Source organism: Oncorhynchus mykiss, chromosome 3, assembly GCF_057628025.1.
Source record: "Oncorhynchus mykiss isolate SJ-2025 chromosome 3, ASM5762802v1, whole genome shotgun sequence".
NCBI classification, from domain to species: Eukaryota; Metazoa; Chordata; class Actinopteri; order Salmoniformes; family Salmonidae; genus Oncorhynchus; species Oncorhynchus mykiss.
The window spans coordinates 40543323-40565327 of NC_143024.1; the positions used below are offsets into that span (position 1 = coordinate 40543323).

At 42.5% G+C, this 22005-nt stretch overlaps 1 protein-coding gene across 1 annotated transcript in view; it reads left to right on the forward strand.

Annotated features, from left to right (window-relative positions):
• Positions 1 to 4350: 4350 nt before the first annotated feature.
• map7d1a (MAP7 domain containing 1a) overlaps positions 4351 to 22005 on the forward strand; it is a 79789-nt gene continuing 62134 nt past the window's right edge. The window contains exon 1 of the mRNA XM_036973763.2: positions 4351 to 4413. The gene's annotated coding sequence lies outside the window, so the exon portion shown is untranslated. The remainder of the gene's footprint in view (positions 4414 to 22005) is intronic.

Sequence of the window (22005 nt, forward strand, 5' to 3'; positions counted from 1 at the left end):
TGAAAATGTGTTCATCTGCCAGCTGTCCAAATGTCCCCATTGTGTGTGTGTGTGTGTGTGTGTGTGTGTGTGTGTGTGTGTGTGTGTGTGTGTGTGTGTGTGTGATGGTAATGGGAAATGGGGAGTCACAGTCCCCGGGGCTTGACCTTTTGACCTTTCCCCTTAGTTATCTCAACCTGCTGTGCCTGTGTGACACTTTGACAGTTGTCCGCCCATATGACATCTAATCAATACATTTTTGGGGGGCTTAGTGACCTAAGCCCAACAGTTGGCCGCAGACGGCAAAGCAAATGTGAGCATTCCTACCTAATAGCTCAGTCTATAAACCCAGTGCACCATGCTTCCTTGTCTCTTTCTTTTTTAATGAAAATGATGCACATTCATCAATTCCTTAAAAAACATTTTGTCTTTCCTAACAACATGAATCTGTCCTTCTCTTGATCATCCTTGTAGATGAAAAGCACTGATATACTCCCGTTCCAATAAAATTATTTGTTCAGAGCGTATCTAAATACACGCAGCTACATTTCTTGACCCACAACAATTCATAAATGTGCTGACCAATGGAGGTTCAGGAATACTCTATCAGGGCCAGTAAGAGATGAGGGACAATCCAAACACTCAGCTGCGACCAGAGGTCAACGGAAGGAGGTGCCATTCTCTCATTTACTTTTCCCTCTCTTTGCCTCTTTCTCTCTCTCTCTTTCTCTCTGGTTTGTCATGGTAATGAAGGCACTGAGGGAGGCTCTTTAACCTGCTGCTGAGGGGGGTTGTGTGCATGTGATGGGGGGGGGGGGGGGGGGGTCCGGTGAAATGAAGCAATGCAGTCATATAAACATGGAGTGCATTGAAGCAGAAGAAGGATGGAGGGAAGAAGGGGGTAGAAAGTGGGTATGGCATGGGACCCTGAGGACAGGCAAGGTGGACTGAGTGCATGGAACCATGCAGGACCACGTGTTGTGGAGCATGCAGGACCACGTGTTGTCTGGTGTTCGCCTCCTGTACCCTGTTGCCCAACAGACAACACGTTCGGTGTCGCATTGTGTCACATTAGTCTGAACTGTATGTAATTTTTTTCCACGTACGTAATGCTTTACTTAGTACGGTACACCCTTACCAAAAAAACTGGCTTCTGGCAAACAAATTTGCGGAAAACTCATATTTTCACATGCAAATTAGTTTTGCTGCAAACTATTGGGGTAACTTGTGAACTTCTGGCAAACAATTTTGGGAAACTTGTGGCGAACATTTTGTTTCCTACGAACTCAGTATGAATGTGCAAATTAGATCAGGTTTTTTGTTACTGCGTGTTAAACAACATTGAAATATATGTAAATAAACCGAATCACATAACTTTAAATTAACTTACTTAAAATATTTACTACAACATACATTTTATACAACTTGAAATCATTAGCATGATAATGAAGAAAATAGCAAAGACAAGTAAATGTAACTACAACATCTACATGAGAGAAGTGTGAACACTATGGGGATGTTGACCTCAGGATGTTTAAAGGGACAACCACAGAATGATTTACATGTGCCAAGTGATAATTGAGCAATAGATTAACCAATTTGATTTTAAAAGAGAATTAACAAAATATGAATGATAAAACAACGAAAACTAAATCAATCCCATTTCAGAACTACTGTCTTTTTGAGAGAACTTTGAAGATGGCGGCCAATTCCTTCATCCAAAGTTTGTTGAACGCATGCACTGAAACAATCAAAACAAAACAAAATTAGGATACTAAAAGAATTACTGAAAAATATTTATATTTTGGCATCTTAAAAGGTAAAAATTGAGTTATGCCTAACATGACAATTCATATGATTAAAAATATATATATTTTGTTACTCTAAAAAATGCTTGGTTAAAAATAACCCAATTTGGGTCATTTCGACAACCCAGCGCTGGGTCAATATTGGACAAACACAGAATTTGGTTAATTCAACCCAGCACCGTGGGTTGAGGGCTTGACCCAACTGCTGGGGAAATTAGACTATATTACTGGGTTAAAAAATCCCAGTGTGTTGGGTTGTGACATAAACCCAGCAAATTGGGTTGGTAAATTGACCCAGCAGCTGAGCAACCAGGTTTTCCTTAGGCAGTTTGCCTGTGCATAGTTGTATTCCTGTCCCGTTGGTATAAAGGGATCGGGAGACAGGCGCAGGAATGCGTAATAGTTTTTTTAATTGACCCAAATTACAGCGTGCCTTGTAAAGGCACAGGGACGAAGACCAAACAAACAAATATACATAACACAGGGTTGAGACCCAAACAAAATAGCGAGGAGTACCTCGAATAAATACACAAGCGCACAATGATACCACATGGGACGAGACCCTTAATCATCTGCGCAATACAAGTGGCACGAAAGCCAAAACAACAAGGCACAGGTACTCACAGGCACAAAGGACATTGGAACAATAATCGACAAGACAATGGTGAACAAAGGCCACACTTATACAGTTACTAATCAGGGGAGAATATGGGGACCAGGTGAGCATCATAACACAGTTCAGTTCCTAGAGGCCGGTGACGTAGACCTCCTGAAACTGGTGCACGGAATGAGAAACAGTACCGGAGGGATCCGTGACAATACATCCCCCCCCCCCCCCCCCCCCCCACACACACACACACAATGTGCTCCCAGCAGTGGGATGACACCGGCCTTGAGGACGATCACAGGAATACAGTGCTGGTCGATCAGGACCCGATGCAGCTGCCGAAGTTGCGTCGTCGGACAGGCTAGTTGCCGCTGCCGAAGTTGCGTCGTCGGACAGGCTAGTTGCCGCTGCCGAAGTTGCGGACCAGTCGCAGCGTTGTCGGACGGGCCATTCTCGCTGTCTCCCTTAAATGGTCGCTTATCCTGTTACGTTGGCATGAAGGATCGGGAGACAGACGCAGGAATGCGTAATAGTTTTTTTATTTTTTATTATGGCGTGCCGTGTAAAGGCACGGGGGACAAAGACCAAACAAACACTTAACAAAAACACAGGGTTGAAACGCAAGCAAAAGAGCGATGAGTACCTCGAATAAATTACACACATGCAGAATGATTAACACATGGGACGAGACCCATAATCATCTGCGCAATCCACAAGGGCATGAAAGCTCAAAACACATAGCACAGGTACTCACACGCACCAACAGACATTGTAACAATAATCGACCCCCCCCAATGGAATCCAAAGGGCACACATATACAAATACTAATCAGTGGGAATAGGGGACAGCTGTGCGCAATGAAAGTTCTGGAGGGATCCGGGACAATTCCGTTTCTTTTTATCCTAAAAAAACTCCATAGTCCTTGCCGATAACAAGCATGACATGATGCAACCACCATCATGCTTGAAGATATGAAGACTGGTACTCTGTGATGTGTTGCCCCAAACATAATGCTTTGTATTCAGGACATGAAGTTAATTTTTTTGCCACATTTTTTGCAGTTTTGCTTTGGTACCTTATTGCAAACAGGATGCATGTTTTGAAATATATTTATTCTCTACTGGCTTCCTTCTTTTCGGGTTAGTATTGCGGAGTAACTACAGTGTTGTTTTAATGCCACCATTGGCCTCATGGTGAAATCCCTGAGTGGTTTTCTTCCTCTCCAGCAACTGAGTTAGGAAGGACGGCGGTGTCTTTGTAGTGACTGGGTGTATTGATACACCATCCAAAGTGTAATTAATAACTTCACCATGCTCAAAGGGATATTCAATGTTTGCTTTTTTGATGTTTACCCATCTACCAATAGATGTCTTTCTTTGCGAGGCATTGGAAATCCTCTCTGGTCTTCGTGGTTGAATCTGTCTTTGAAATTAACTACTCGACTGAGAGACCTTACAGATAATTGTATGTGTGGGGGTACAGAGATGAGGTAGTCATTCAAAAACACTATTAATAAGTCCATGCAACTTATTATGTGACTTGTTAAGCACATTTAAAAATATATATATAAACTATTTTGACATTGTGGAGTATTGTGGCCAGTCACACAAAGTTGCAATTTTATCAATTTTAAATTCAGGCTGTAATACAACAAAATGTGGAAAAATTCAAGGGGTGTGAATACATTTCTGAAGGCACTGCACATTGCTAAGGTTGCTGTGTTCTAAGTTGGGAGTCATTTTACAGCTTGCATTGATGGTATCACGTTTCTATAACTAAATAGTTAGATTACAAATAACTGATAGCAGTTTGTCGGACATTGCCAAAAAACAGAAATGTGTTTAGAATAAATAAATGTACACAATATATGAAACCAGCTCCTCTTCCCATGACAGATTGGCCACGTTAGTTACGGTCGTCACTATCTGGGCTTGTGTCAAAGTCATCACAGTCAAATGCAAATGTTGACTTCCCACCGACACCGCAGCTTGACAACGTTAGGACGGATGCCATCTTTGGTGAGTTTGTTGAATGCACTGAATGAAGTGTTGGCTTTCAGTTATCTTTCTTTAAATGACTGATTCATTACATACTCTATTCTGATTTCTGTTATTTCATACTTGTATTTTTTCATATAAAGTAATGTGTCTGCATCCGGGGGTGGGGGTGAAGATCTTGTGGGAGGCTGCACAGAACAAATTCTCCTATAAAAGGAAACCCAGCAAACCGGGAACATTCCCATAACATTAGCTAAGATAAAAGACCTTGCTTGGGAACATTGAGGGTTTAACCCCACATGTGCAGATTGTCAACCTATGAAGTGTAAAAAAAAATATGGTTGTGTGTGAATGAGTAACTGCAAGGTAAAATGTATATTGCGTGAACATCAATGGAATATTATGTTCAACCTAAAACAAATATGCTATAAATGTAAGAATGAAATAAGTTGTCATTTTATGACAACATAAAGGGAATGTCCTGTGCAACCTATGTGAAAATCACAAGAATATTCTTGTAACATCTCAGACAACTCCAATAACTTAATGAAATGTTCTGGGAACCTTTAAAGAACTTAGACAACATTTAAAGAACTTTAAAGAACTGTCAACATTCTAACAATATTCTAGGAATGTCCTGTGCAACCTATGTTAAACATTGTATCAATGTCATCACAACTGAGCATATTTTGTGTTTTGGGAACAACTCCCAAAACCTAATTAAATGTTTTGGGAACTTTTAAAGAACTTAGTAAGGCTGTTCTGTCATCATTCTTGCAACATCATGGGAATGTCTTTTGCTCCCCGATACAAACATAATTTGAATGTCAGCACATGTCTTGTCATGTCCCCACGATGTTCCCATAACCTAAAGAAACGTTCTGGGAAACTTTAAAGAACAGACTCAATGTTTTCTGAGAATGTTCTTGTAACATCAGGTGAATGTTTTTTTTGCAAACTAAAATGAACATTGTAGAATCCTCTGCACAACTGGACACTTTCAGTGTTTTGGGAACATTTGTGTCATCTTGACATAGTTTCAGAACAGATGTTGTTTGGAATAACTAGCTAACTAAGGACTGGTTATTTATTAAGTTTGAATGTGAAATCAAATGTTATTTGTCACAGGCACTGAATACAACAAGTGTAGATCTTACAGTGAAACGCTTGCTTTACAAGCCCTTCCAAATTATGCGGAGTTAGAATAAGAAAAACAAAAACAAGAGAAATAAAACACGAGTAGGAAGCTATATATAGGGAGAGCAAGTACCATATCAACGTGCAGGAATACGAGGTAGTAGCAGCAGTGTATAAAATTTGTGAACGTGTACATGTGTGTGTGTTTGTGTAAGAGTGTCAGAGTGAGTGTGTGGATAGAGTCCTGTGAGTGTATATGGAGTTTGTGCAAAATAGAGTCGGTGCAGATAGTTCGGGTAGCTATTTCATTACGGGGGGGGTGGTAAATGTCCATGGGGGGAGCAGCAGGGGGAGTGGGGGAGGGGTGATGGAGGCCAGGAGAACAGGCAGTGGCTCAGATGGATGAGGTCCCTGATGATTTTCTTGGCCATCCTGCGAAACCTGGTGTTATAGGTGTCCTGGTGGGTAGGCAGTGTGCTCCCAATGGTACTGTACGTTTGGCTGAGCGTACCATCTTCTGTGGCACCTTGCGGGCGGCAGTGGTGGAGTTTCCGTACCAGGCTGTGATGCAATCTTACAGTATGCTCTTGATGGTGCTACTGTAGAACACTGAGGGCCCTCAGCGTCAGGGCAAATTTCTTCAGCCTCCTGACGTTGAAGTGTCACTGGCGTGCCTTGTTCACAACGGTGTCTGTGTGGTTTGACAATTTCAGTTCCTTGGAAATGTGTACGCCGAGGAACTTGAAGTTTTTGACAGTCTCAATGGTGGCCCGGTTGATGAAGATGGTAGCATGCCCAGTCTGGTTACTCCTGAAGTCCGCAATCAGCTCCTTTGTTTTGCTGAAGTTGAGGGAGAGGTTGTTTACCTAGCACCATGCCTTGAGAGTGCCTACCTCCTCCCTGTAGTGCGTCTTGTCATTGTTGGTAATCAGGCCTACTACTGTCGTGTCGTCAGCGAACTTGATGATGGAGTTGGACCTGTGTGAGGCCACGCAGTCGTTGGTATACAGGGAGTACAGAAGGGGACTGGGAACTCACCCTTGTGGGGCCCCCGTGTTGAGGTTCAGTGTGGAGGAGGTAGTGGCACAGTGACATTTAGTGTTCCCTACCTTCACCACCTGGGGGCTGCCCGTCAGGAAGTCCACGACCCAGTTGCATAGGGAAGTGTTCAGACGCAGGGCCATGAGCTTTGTGGTGAGCTTAGAGGGCACTATGGTATGGAAGGCCGAGCTGTAGTCAATGAACAGCATCCTCACATCTGCATTCCTTTTGTCCAGGTGAGTGTGGGCAGTGAGCAGTACAATTGCGATTGCGTCGTCTGTGGATCTGTCAGGCGGTAAGCGAATTGGAGAGGGTTGAGTGTGCTGGGGGTGAGGAAGTTATGTGGTCTTTGACTAGCCTCTCAAAACACTTCATGATGACGGAAATGAGTTCTACAGGTCGGTAGTCTTTCAGTTCAGTTACTTTCCCTTTCTTGGGCACGGGGATGATAGTGGACATCTTGAAGCAAGTGGGGATAATGACTCGAGTTAGAGAGAGAAAAATGTCTGCTGGTCTGCAGCTAGGTTGCTGTCTGGGCCGGCAAGGGTTAACACGTTTGAAGGACTTACATACGTTCTCCATGGAAACCATAAGCACATGACCCTCGTTGTCCTCAAGGGCTTTCCTTGGCAGCTCAGAGTCGTCGTTATACTCGGAGCATGAGAAAAAGGTGATAAGCATGTCCTCTAGGGCGGCATTGGTGTCTGCGACATGACTGGTTTCTTTTTGTAATCCATGATCGTTAGAAGCCCCTGCCACATACCCGCTGAATTGCTCCACTTTGTCCCTATACTTGTGTTTCGCCATCTTGATCGATCTGCGTAGGTCGTATTTGTACTGTTTAACCATACAGTTGTCCCAGTCACCTTGCTATGTTTATAAGCTGCATCTCTCCTTCTGTTTCACAACAAGGTTGCCATCCATCCACCGGTGGAGGCTTCTCAGAGAAGGAAGGGGAGGACCATCCTCTGTGAATTTATTAAAAATATAAATAGTGAAACATTAAAGAAGTTATTATTTTTTAGATAAAACTATACTAAATATATTCACATCACAGCAGCACTCTGTAGAGTGGCACCAAGGTGTAGCCAGATGACAGCTAGCGTCTGTCCTCCTCTGGGTACATTGACTTCAATACAAAAACTAGGAGGCTCATGGTTCTCACCACCCTTCATAGACTTACACAGCAATTATGACAACTTCCGGAGGATGTCCTCCAACCTATCAGAGCTCTTTTTTGTTTTGTATTCAAGTCAATATACTCAGAGGAGGATGGAAGCTAGCTGTCCTCCGGCTACACCATGGTGCTACCGCACAGAATGCTGTTGACGCTTTGCAAAATGGTGTGTTTTAATCAATAATTTGGTGACGTGATTTGTGTCATTTTATCTAAAAATGATAACTTTTTTAAGGTTTTAAAATTTTCTATCATGAAATTCACTGAGGAGGATGATCTTCTCCTTCCTCCTCTGAGGAGCCTCCACTGCCACAGTGAAACTTTATTCCGTGAGGAACTATACCTTATCATGGAGTGACGTTTCACTGTGGTCACGTGGGTTGTACTGGCGTACGGATGTAAAAATCCCTCAAAATATGGCATTGGAGACCATTCAAATTAGCCCCATGGTTGCCTTGTTAAATCTTGTTCATTCTCTCCAACTAAATACCATGACTGTTTTCTCATTAGCTGGGAATGTTATTTGATATGTCCGATACAACATAATTTGGTCGGTATCGTTACCATGCTACTGCATACTCATTAAAAATATACATTTCCTGTGCAGGTTGTGCTATTAGCATCGCTAGTATTCACGGGTTGAAGACGAAGTCACTTTTGAGTGTAATGACACGAATATATATCATTCACAACATTTTGACGGGAGTTATAATCCAGTTATAATACCTCCCAAAATGTAACTATGGTGTATCAATATTGCTTTAATTCAGGCTTGGCTGAACTACTTTCAATTGGGAAAGATTGGCCCGTAGCATTCTAATTGGCATTATAGCTGATGCTAACCAGATTAGCATCTCATATTTTCTTAGAGTATTTCAGATAGCATCTATGCACGCGGTACTTCCGCATTCCACTGGGCCAGCTTGCCAACTCCCTGTGCTACTGAAAGCTGCCCTGTCACCAACTGAAAATGTTAGTATGGAGCCCTGTGACTATATGCTCCTACAGGGGTGGACAATTGCAGTCCTCGAGGGCCGGATTGGTGTCACAGTTTTGCCCCAGCCCCAGCTAACACACTTTACTTCAATAATCACCTAATCATGATCTTCAGTTTAGAATGCAATTTGATTAATCAGCTGTAATGGCTAGGGATGGCAAAAAAGTGTGACACCAATCAGGCCCTCGAGGACTGAAGTTGCCCACCCCTGCACGGTTTTACACATAGTATAGAATGTGAATTATAGGATATTTAGGCTATCCTCTCACAACATAAAAATGGAAACATTACTGGAGACACGTTGCACTTGATTGTTCCGAAACACTTTCAGAGGTGGGCAAAATGGGTATTTTGCACGTCTAGGCCTGTCATTTAAAAGCAAACTCATGTGTTCGGATGACTCAGCTCGTATGTATCTGTCTGGTCTTAACATGCTCAATGGACTGCTATTATGGAATTATGCTTATCATTTTCAAAGGCATTGTACAAACATCAGTGTCTGTTGCTAGTAAGTATTTCAGGGTTTTATTACAGGTTATAACACATAATAAAAAAACATTTAACCAAACACTTATTCTGACCAATAGTTTTGTATAGCAGCAATTGTGCAATTGATGCTTTTCAGGTTAGCATGGAAATAAATTCAGACACCATGAAATCCAGCATATAGGCTGACAGCTAACTGTCTTGACCAAGCTTCCTTGATGCTACTCTACCCACGCATCACAGAAAGCATTGGCAACATTCAGAGATAGCATGTTCAGTAGACTATACGAGCTGGCTGGGCGTACGCTCTCCTGGGACATTCTGGACATTCCTGCTATTGTTATTTCATTAAGGGGCCATTGATGACCTCGGCCATTCACAGCAGCTGACCTTCAGAGTCCAGACTCATTGTGTTGGTGGACACTAGGCTCTGTGGAATAGAGACCAGAATAGGTCTGTGGCCACTGCACTGCGCCCTCTAAAACAAGTGCCCTCTCAGTCACACACACACACACACACACACACACACACACACACACACACACACACACACACACACACACACACACACACACACACACACACACACACACACACACAGCTATCTGATTTTTTGTATTTTCTACAAAATTACAGCATTTTTTAACTATCTTCTGACCAGGGTTGGGGAGTAATTGATTTCATGTAATCAGTTACATGTAATCTGACAACAACAACAAAAACTGTATCTGTAATCAGTTTCATTACCAGTGAAAATATTGTAGTTGGATTACAGATACTTTTTGGATTACTTTTAAATTCAGAAAGGATGTTTGAAAAAATACATTATAACACCTTTCTCTTTCCTCAATTACATTCTATATAGTATTGGAAAAAGGTGCAAGTTTAAGTTTGTTCTACCTGAGTGAGTCTGACCACAAGCCAGAGATGACACACCAAATGTGTTTGTTGGAACCTTTTTTGTCTTCTTTTAGGTAATCCAAAAGCAACTGAACGAAAGATTAAGTTATTGAGCTTGTGTAATCAAAAAGTTCCATTACTGATTACAATTTTGGACAGGTAACTAGTAACTGTAACAGATTACATTTAGAAAGTAACCTACCCAACCCTGCTTGTGGCCTATATCGTTACCCATCAGGGACAACCATAGCCAAGATGTTCAAAGAGTATAATGCTCAAAAGGGAACTGTACAAAGAAATAATCAGATCAGGCGAGTTTCGAGTGTTATCTGTCTGTAGATAAGTTATCTTGTGTGGCTTTTTTTCATTCTTTGTGGTAACAGTCGCTTTTCAGCCTCCCTGCAAATACTCACCATAATTTCATGCCAAGATCTGTGATCTGTCTGTCTGCTATTAGTATGTATCATCTGTATTTACACTGCTTTTCTATTGTTTGTTTGTTGTTCATTTGTTTCCTCAGTGATAGTTTCAAAATCTCAGTGGCATTTATTTACCCCCCTATTCCCCAATTTCCTTAATTAACTGCTGGGCCTCGGGCCTTCGCCTCTCAAAGCAATCAGTAGCAATTTATGAGCGACGTGTGATTGCATGTGTGTGTTTCTGCTTGCTTACTGGCCTGCTTTCTTGTTTACTTGTTCCTGTTAGTGATTATGCATGCGTCTGAGTTTGAGGGTCTCTCCCTCTCTCTTTGTGTGTTTGGGTGAAGAGAGTGCAGCTGCAACTCTCAAATCAAGCCCTTTCCTGAGCAGTGAGTGAATAAGCGAGGGATGAGAGAGGGGAGGGTGGGGCCCCTCTTCCTGTGTGCAGGGAGGGTGGGACCCCTCTTCCTGTGTGCAGTGAGGGTAGAACCCCTCTTCCTGTGTGCAGTGTGAAGTGTGTGCGATGCAATGAAGTCTAAAGGCTACATGGTTTATGTGCGTAGACTATTTTTGTTGCGTTACACCCAGAGAAGAAGTCTGCCTTGTGTAGTGTATATCCACTAAGGGGCTTGGGGTAAGCCAGAGTAGCTTACCAAGCAAGAGTGGCCGAGGCACTCTTATTTTTTTTTTGTGATTCTTTTTTTGTCGATTTTTACCCCTTTTTCTCCCCAATTTTGTGATATCCAATTGTTTTAGTAGCTACTATCTTGTCTCATCGCTACAACTCCCGTACGGGCTCGGGAGAGACGAAGGTTGAAAGTCATGCGTCCTCCGATACACAACCCAACCAAGCCGCACTGCTTCTTAACACAGCGTCATCCAACCCGGAAGCCAGCCGCACCAATGTGTCGGAGGAAACACCGTGCACCTGGCAACCTTGGTTAGCACGCACTGCGCCAGGCCCCCCACAGGAGTCACTGGTGCGCGATGGGGTAAGGATTTCCCTACCACCGGCCAAACCCTCCCTAACCCGGACGACGCTAGACCAATTGTGCGTCGCCCCCACGGACCTCCCGGTCGCGGCCGATACGACAGAGCCTGGGCGCGAACCCAGAGTCTCTGCTGGCGCAGCTGGCACTGCAGTACAGAGCCCTTAACCACAAAAAGAGTGCCTCGAGGGGCCACCCGGGAGGCCCCTCGAGGCACTCTTTTTGACTCTAGCTAGCAACGACATTTGAACTTCGGGACCTGGTGTCATATGCCTGTTTACGAAAGCTAGCTAGCCACAGAAGCAAACATGTCTCTCTATGAATTGTAGTTGCTAAAGTTTGAACAGCCAGAGCTTGAACTGCTCTTATTACTCAGGAGGAGAAAAAACTGAAAACCTACAAGAGGGGACGATGGAGAACACAAGACTCTTGTCCAACCTTTGCAAAGCATTGACGAGGAAAGACATTATCAATACTTTCGGCTCTCTGTTGCCAGATTTGACGGCTCGCTTCAGCGGCTTGCCCCTCACATCGTGTATGCGAGAGAGCTCACAGCTTGCCCGTAATTGATGCAGGAAGGCTGTCTGTGACCCTTCGGCTTTTGGCGATTGGCAGCACACACACAGCAAAGTATTGCTGTGAGTTGTAAGTTAGGAATCTCAACAGTTTGTGTCATAGGCACCATCAGGGCTCAACTCTGTTTCTGGGCTGTCCAAAACACCACCCCAGTCCACCACCTACAAGCAGATGGCGAATACATTGGGAAAAATTGCAAGCAATCTTAAAATATCTTCATAGGCTCCTTTTGAGTTAAAGTGCTTACTCAAAATTACAGATTTTTATAAACATCTCAGTCTAATTGGCACACATACACACCACACTGTCTTATTTCAGATTGTTGAACCAACCCTGATAATCAGTATGATAACAACACTGAACATTTCCCACTCACAATTTCTCCCATCCAGAAAAGAGCAAATTCCACATGATCTAACTACGTCTATCTACATAGGATTGGAAACACAGACACTGTACAAAAGGACCCGGCTGCATGACAGAACACAAGCATTTCGCTGCAATAACATCTGCTAAATATGTGTATGCGACCAATGCAATTAGATTGGATTTGACAAGAGCACATAAAGTATTTGGCATATTATTGGTGTCTGTCTGACGGTGTTTCATGTGAACACGAAACCAATCCAGGTGTCAGACAATCGGTGGGACACACACACCAGCGGCAGCCCCACTTCTCATCTCCTTCATCCTTTTCAGATTGCGAACATACCGGTCCCAAATCTTTCTCCATGTTTCTTTGATATCAGTATCAGTGATCAAATGTGATATCCGTGATATCTCCTTCCAGCTGTTGTCTTTTGCGTGTTTGTCCGAATACAACTGCATCGAGTGGTTGTAAAGGCTCTCGTATGTCTCACCAGTTTGCACAGACGCTTCCTAAAACGTGTGACGAAAAACGACCATTGCGACACTGCGCTAAGCTCTGCCAGCCCTGCTAGCGAATTCTATGTTGACCCCTTTACATGCAGAAAGCTAATGGAAGCCCTCATGTCAGGCCATTTTCTCCCTCTCTACCCCCACCTTGTTTCCAATGGCTCATTACCACCACATGGAAATGCTTTCTATGAGAACATAGGCCTCCTGACTCCTCCAACCGTGTGCTTTCTTCTGGGCCCTTTCATTTTCCTATCACGCTGTCGGCTCAAGCAAATAAAGAGAGAGAGCGCCAGAAGTATACTGCTGTATAGAATGGACCATGGATGAGACTACCTTTAAAAGTACACTGAGGGTGTTCCACCAAAATAAGGTGAGTCAACTGAATGTAATCGAGTCAACCCAATTTTTTATTCATTGTTCAAAGCTTCTTTCATAGGACAACTTGTGTTTCTGTTTTACAGGTGTTCTGGAACAATCAGGTGGCTTCGCTGTTCAGTAGTTGGAGCTACTCAAACAGTGTTTTGCCTTCTTTACCCCAAGATAAATTAGATTTGGGCATTGTAGGAAGACACTTAATCCATTTGGGACGGTGTCTAATCATAATTTGTACTTGTGTCAATGAATCAAATGTTTCTTCCTCAGAGAAGAATCAGGATTTTTACACACAGTTGCGAATGTGTCATTTTTGTAATCTTGCACAAGATGACTGTATTCATTTGTTATTCATGTACAGTACCAGTCAAAAGTCTGGACACACCTACTCATTCAAGGTTGGCTACTTTAAAGAATATATTTTGATTTGTTTCACACTTTTTTTGGTTACTACTACTACTACTTTCATAGTTTTGATCTTTGATCTTCACTATCATTCTACAATAAAGATTTTTTTTAAAAGAAGAAAAACCCTGGAAAGAGTAGATGTGTCCAAACTGTATTGTATCCAAACTGGTACTGTATTTTTGGAGGCCAACTTTATAACAAATGTCACTGACTCCTTTGTGTAGCCTTATCACCAACCATTACTTCAGCGCACAGAGAAACAGTCATACCCATGTTCTTTAAGACAGAGTGAGGACTTTACGTCATGCCCTGTGTGTGCAGTGGATCTATCAAGATAATTCAGTTGCAATAAGTTCACTGGCACTACAAGGCTGTAGCAAATGTGTGTTTTTCAAAAGATTTATCCAAAAGATTAATCCTGTGCGTGACTGCGTGTGTGGGGTCATTGAGAGACAGATGAAAGGATGGGGGGTATGAATACCCTGGAAAAAGGGGGTACAAAAGATTAGGTGCATTTGCAGATCTCTTGAAAAGTGGATCTAAAAAGATGTGTGCTCCAGCACATAGAATGAAAGGACTGCTTTTCTCCCTCAAGCTTGGGTTTGAGAGGGCAGTAAGAAAAAGGCTCTTAAAATGAAAAAGCTTAATCAGTAACTTCCAGGTAGGAGACCATCTAAAATGTTTATATTACTTTGACTGTTATTGTCACAGTTATGTATTATGGGCCTATAGAATGGCAGAATCTACAAACCTTTCTTTAAAAGTGTGTTGTTCTTGTCATCACAACCGAGAAATCTGTGATGAAACCAATGAGTTCCTTTTAGCCTGGTTTCAGATCTGTTTGTGCTCTATAGCCTTGATAACAACCATAAGTTGGTTATACATCACAAACAGATCCGGGACCAGATTTCCTTTGCGTCCTGCGCAAAGATTGACACATTTCAAATGGCATAAACACAATGTTGTTCTGTGTGCTAAACTCTACACTGATCCTTTAATCTTCTCATTTTCATTTTAGTTTTTTTTTGTTTCTACTATTTCTCTTTTGTCTCTCTGCATTGTTGGGAAGGGCACCTTAGTAACCGTTTCAACGTTAGTCTACAGCCGTTGTTACAAAGCATGTGACAAATAAAGTTATCTTTTGAAAAAGTTAACATTTGTTCAGCTACAGTCCATGTGAAACAGTCACGGATGTTAAAAGGTTTCTCAAGTTGAATAAACAGGATGAAATAAGCAAAGAGTGCTTTTGTACTGTTGATCGAATTATTCACATGCCAAGTCATCACTGTTTCGCCATGGGTAGTTACAACGCAGTCCAAAGTATGAAGAGTAGTTTATCACGGAGAGAGATAATTGAGAAAAGCATTGTTCCTCATTAAATTACCCATGGCAAGTTGCTCTTTACTGTTCTGTGCGAGTACAGAAAAATGGATAGATTGGCAGAAACATTGGGATTACAAGGACAAAGGGAGCTCTAAAGAGGTCGTGAATAAACCTTTTAAACCGTTGCACTAAACTCCAAAATCTCTCCAAATACTGCATGCAGGGAAGTCATACTGAAAGGTCTAACTGTACAATGTGCTAGGCCTCCAGCTTGCAGCACTCACAGTAGCACATTCTAGTATACAGAAAGAGAACATACGAAAACAACCTGTTTTGCCAACATGGTTGTTAGGTTATTGCACTGTGCAACATTGAGCTATGAGCATATCCAACCCAGTCTATGTAACATGAGCTCTTATGTTATATCAAATTGATAACATGTTTATAAGCATATTGCTCTCCACTGTACATGAACCTATGCCTGACTGCAAGGCAGAAGGATATACATTCTTAATTTACTCTTCATCTCCTGAAAATGAAACGTCATGCTCTTCCCTCGATCCTATTATAGGTTATTTTTCACATCTGTCTTCAATTCATCTTCATTTCGTATATGTGGTAAAGACCTCCACAGGCAACAGAAAGTGCTTAATTTGCTCCTATTCATCTCATATATTTGTAAAAGGCTCTTGGGTATATTACTGGGACCAAATCATAAAACAAATGAAAGATTGTTGAATAGGTTTCTGGATTCATCCCAAGCCAAGTCCAACTGAATATCTCTGTCTCCTCTCTTTTCATTTGAAATTCCCTCTTCAAAAAATGAACTGTCAGATATGCAAACAAACAATCAAGCATGTGCACAGACACACACACAAGCCCCCTGCTCCCCAGCACACACACAAGCCCCCTGCTCACCAGCACACACACACACACACACACACACACACACACACACACACACACACACACACACACACACACACACACACACACACACACACACACACACACACACACACACACACACACACACACACACACACACAAGCTCCTTTCTAGTTGCAGTGACAGGTGGCTCTTGGGGGTTTGTGCTAAAACGACTGAACAGCTGCACAAAGGAGCCCTACTGGGTCTTTTTATTTTGGTGTGGGGGGGGTCCCCTCTCAAGCGTGCCGATTACCCCCCATCACAGCCCCCTCCTTGGCAGATGCTCCTTGAAATCTACAGGCGGGGGATAGAGTGCTTCAGTTGGAACGAGTGGAGAGATCCATTATGGAGAAGCTTGTACATTTGGTATCTTTTTCAGTGCACGATGAACTAATGAAATCAAGAAATCTAAACACGTATTTTCACTCTGCTTCTATTTGGCATGCAGTCGCCGTTTGCTAAATTACCTTATAAGCCCCATTAGACTGCACAACAAATATGATTGGAATACTGTATTAGAACATACTAAAGAATTGTGAAGACGTTTCATTTTGTTATACTTCTCCAGCATTGTTTTGGCACAGATTGGCATGTTGTTTCTGTAAGCGCAAACATTGCAGTAAAAACTCTTATCTTGGGTGGAACTTGTTTAACAAGTCCTGATATAAATCAGATCCATCACAGCAAAACAAAAGGTCAAATTCACACACAAGAACACGGACTGGAGTTGTCTCTCAACAAATAACTTTATATATCGTATCAATGTGTGAAAGATAACTTTATCATATAATTTGCCGAAATGTTCCATTGTATTGTGTGTTGGTATGCTAAACCATGTGCCAATAATTGTGCTGCTGTGCACCCTTTTCTCTTGTTCTCACTGCATGTGCCCTCACAGTCCAAATCCCCAGCAAATGTCTAATCCTTCAGACTGGAACGGTCGACGGAATCAGCATCTTTTACACACTGTGATGAGAATCCTAATTAAAGTGAGTGTACATCCCACACCTGAGTCAAAGGTCAAGAGATTTAGGTTGTGCATGTTGGTAACATAATTCCTAGGGACTAGGGTCAGTCTAGGCCTACCTGAGATGCACACATGAGAACAAAACATGTGTTCAGAGAATATCATTCTCACATGGTGCAATGTCGCATTTTATATGGTCAGTTTCCATTGATGATGGCCTTGAACTTGTGGGGTCTTTCACAAACTTCTACAAACGTGTAGTCCCAGAGAGAGTGGTCACTGTGGTGTCTTGACGTTGTTTTGAAATTGTGCAGACTAAGACTAAGGCATTAATCATAGGGCAAAATCTTAGCCTGACTTTTGGCCATGCCAACATAGACTAACAACTGAATTTAGACAGCAGTCTCATTTTAATTTCTGCCAGAGACAGGGTAGCAACTTTCCCTGGGGACGAGGACGAGGAAGGGGACACATTCTGAAATGGCACCTTTGTCCCCCCCAGTTTTATAACTGGAATGTGATACCAAACGAGGCAATGGTGTGCTTTAGGCCCATGCGGACGCCTCTGAGCGGTCGGTAGTCTGTTTGGAGTGTTTATTCGACTGGATAAAAAATAATAATAAAAATTATGTCCTCCCCACTTCTAAATCCAAAGTTGCGCCCCTGGCGAGAGATGATAGTATTTAAACACTTCTGGAGAATGAATTATACTTTAGGTTTCACTTTTTCATGGTCAATAGCAGGAAAATAAGTATGCTAAAATATGGAGAACAGAAATTTAAACTCAACATGCAACAATTGCAAAGATTTTACTGAGTTACAGTTCATAGAAGGAAATCTGTCAATTGAAATACATTCATTAGGCCCTAATCTATGGATTGCACATTACTGGGCATGGGCCCACCCACCACTGGGGAGACAGACCCAGCCAATCGGAATGAGTTTTTCCCCGACAAAAGGGCTTTATTACAGACAGAAATACTCCTCCTAGGCTATATTAGAGTGAACTATGTCAATACTCCATTACATGAATACATATGTGGTCTGTATAAACAATGTAGCTGAATACAAAGTACAGTAGTATAAATATTAGAATGAGCGATGTCACGAATACTGTAAGTGACCAGTGGTTCAATGTCTCTCTATATGACATGCACAGCCATCGTTGCTTGTGATAGTTTTTTTTTTTTTTTAGTCCGTGTGCGTCACCTGATAGGCTAGTCTACCAGGTGATGCACTAATAAATAAAATACAATTTAATCAAATGTATTTATATAGCCCTTCTTACATCAGCTGATATCTCAAAGTGCTGTACAGAAACCCAGCCTAAAACCCCAAACAGCAAGCGATGCAGGTGTAGAAGCACGGTGGCTAGGAAAAACTCCCTAGAAAGGCCAAAACCTAGGAAGAAACCAAGAGAGGAACCAGGCTTTGAGGGGTGGCCAGTCCTCTTCTGGCTGTGCCGGGTGGAGATTATAACAGAACATGGACAAGATGTTCAAATGTCCATAAATGACCAGCAGGGTCAAATAATAATAATCACAGTAGTTGTCGAGGGTGCAGCAAGTCAGCACCTCAGGAGTAAATGTCAGTTGCCTTTTCATAGCCGATCATTAAGAGTATCTCTACCACTCCTGCTGTCTCTAGAGAGTTGAAAACAGCAGGTCTGGGACAGGTAGCACGTCCGGTGAACAGGTCAGGGTTCCATAACCGCCTGCAGAACAGTTGAAACTGGAGCAGCAGCACGGCCAGGTGGACTGGGGACAGTCGTCAAGCCAGGTATTCCTGAGGCATGGTCCTAAGGCTCAGGTCCTCCGAGAGAGAGAAAGAAAGAGAGAAAGAGAGAATTAGAGAGAGCATACTTAAATTCACACAGGACATCGGATAAGACAGGAGAAGTACTCCAGATATAACAAACTGACCCTAGCACCCCGACACATAAACTACTGCAGCATAAATACTGGAGGCTGAGAAAGGAGGGGTCAGGAGACACTGTGGCCCCATCCGATGATACCCCCGGACAGGGCCAAACAGGAAGGATATAACCCCATCCACTTTGCCAAAGCACAGCCCTCACACCACAAGAGTGATATCTTCAACCACCAACTTACCATCCTGAGACAAGGCCGAGGATAGCCCACAAAGATCTCTGCCACGGCACCTCCCAAGGGGGTTATAGTATAATAATTAGGCTACCATATGTGACCTCTAAAAAACATATTTAAAAACATTTGTTTTCAATGTTGTTTGGGTGATAGCATCGTTGAAGCAGTGGTCAGGCATTCAACACATGAAAAGCATTGAAATACTTTACACTGGAATGGACCAGAGGTTGTATTATTTTATGGACGGCTGGCTCCATTTGGAATGAAAGGGGTATACATTTGTATCATATGTGAAGTATTTGATTAAACACGTTTAAACATGTACATATTCAAATATAAGTATTTACAACATAATAATACAAAACATATGTTATTCGTTGTAAATTAGATAATGCGGTATAAAGATTGAAAATAAACGTGCTCCATAACATATTCACACCCCTACTGGCTATGGAACAGTCCGATCCGGAGGCCAGCATCCGACTGTCCGTACAATAAGCATACCATACCGTCAGCTGTTGTGTGGGTTTACTTATTTCCCCTCTCTCCTCCCCCTCTATATCTTTCTGATCCTAAGCAATTTAGGAACGTTGATGGTATTGCAGCCAAAATAGTTTCCAACCAACCACATTGTTATTCTGTGTGTGGCACCGTTTTTTCCGAAAGAGTGCTGCCTACCCGGTGCGTCTCCAGCGTTTTCCATTTGGAAATAGGGGTAGTCTGTGCGCGCTGGTGAGCAACTAGAGTGACTCAACCAAGTTTCCCTTCTGTTTGAGGAATGAGTATACATACGGTCGGGAGAGGACGAGCCGAAAAGCGCATGATTGAATGAATAAAATGCAAAGCAAAGACCTCGACACCGATTTGGTGGGAAATGCGTTGCCTGAAGCAATATGTAAGTTACCTATTCTTTTATTGAACCTCGTGGACATTTAACGCGCGTTGAAACGTTTGTTGTTCGACCTGTCAATGAATTTGAGGATTTTCTGGTGGCCTTTCTCACGTTTCTCACTTATCTCCCGACAAAACTTTTTTTTAATCGAATGATCATTATACCGGTTATTTGCACGGTCGCTGTGCGTGTGAATGCGACATTGTTTGAGATCAAACGAGTTTGATTTCTTCTCATTTGTATCATTGTTAGGCTATGTGTGGAGTAGTCTAATACGGGATATTTCCACGCTATAAACGTGTAACAACACATGTCGACGATCTGTCTAAATGTTGATTATTAGCCTAGTCAAAAGGAAGGAACTAGAGGAAGCAGAGCTTCCGTCCAAAAAGGCTCCACAATACAGCCTAGTCTACTTCCACAATACAGCATAGTCTACTGCCACACTGTTAATTCTTCTCTAATCCGTATGACAACAACAACACATGAGAATATACTGGGTTTAAATCATTGGATTTTCCTCAACAGGTTTCTCAACAAATGTATGATTAGTGTCTCTAACAGCCTGACCCAAACACTGTCCATTCGATCAAAACTAAATTAAAAATAATTAATACAGCGCGCTTGATGGGGCAATCCCCCCCCCCATGTTTACATTATGAGGTCACCGGTCTGGCATCCGTTCCATTTTCCCCTCAACCGGTTTATCACATGAGCACCCATCAACCAGATAATGAATGGCTTCTGTTCTGTGCCATTTGATCTTGACTAGCCCAGTTCTAATGCAGGGATTCATGGTTCATATATCTTTAACCCAGGTGCCTTCTGATCTGTAAATGAATACACATGAGTACTGTGATTTAGCCTACTGTGATCAGATGCCTTTTAATCAAAAGTGCAGAGCCAAAGTGCAGGCAGGAGCCAACTTCATCATCTGGCCAGATTGATTTATTTACTCTTGAAGTGCTATGATTTTAAATGTGCAAATTACAATCTGTGACTAGCTAGTGTTCAAGGACAAAGTTATCCACTGGATATTATAAACAGTATTCTGTCAGTGGGCTTTTGCATAAGAGTGTTTAACAGTGACCGGTCAAAACGGATGTGGCAGGAGTATGAGTGCAGTTGTGCATTCCCTTCGGGTACACACACACACACACACACACACACACACACACACACACACACACACACACACACACACACACCATAACCCTGTATTTGTCAGATGAGAGATGATCAGAGTAGCATGGATTGTCGCATTGTTCGGGATATGCCTCCTCGCCTCGATGGCTTTTCATGTGTCATCATAATGCATAAGGACTATTATGAAGTATAATTATGAGCGAGTGAAGGACTTTTAGACTGAAGACCAGAGAACAGCCATTGGTGCCATCCAATTAAGAGAGTGTCAGTGGCTATTTTAATGTTCCACTTCACACAGCCAGATATGCAGCTCTATTTGAATACATGAATATAGGTTTATTGTAGGTTTATTGTGAAGGTTTATTGTGAAATAGAGGACAATGCACTTTCTCTCTGAATCATACATACCTGATAATCACCAGGCCCTATTTTGTGTAATAGCCTGTTGGCCAATTACCTTTGTGTGAGTAATAACACTCCCAGTAAAGAATAAAGCGGCCGGGGGCGGATAGGTAAGATCCTCAAAACGAAAACTCCCCAGAAGGAAGATGGAATTACCCAGATTCTCAGGCAATTCATGAGAGGAGGTAGTTGTGTCATAATGCAGGTGAGGTGATGTTCAACTGAGGTTGTCTAAGAGCTAGAACCATTGCATTGATCCATTACCCTGCTCTGCTAGTAGGACAAACACACACAACATGGCCAACAGTGTCCAACCAAGAGCTTCCTTCCTACTTCCTGTGGGCTGCTGGATGGGTGGGTTGTTACTTGTTTTGGCTGAGATTCATAAGAATGGAGCTCCACCCTGTTGACCATGGAAACCTTGACCAGACCCTGATGTATCTATCTAGCAGCTATGTCATTGATAG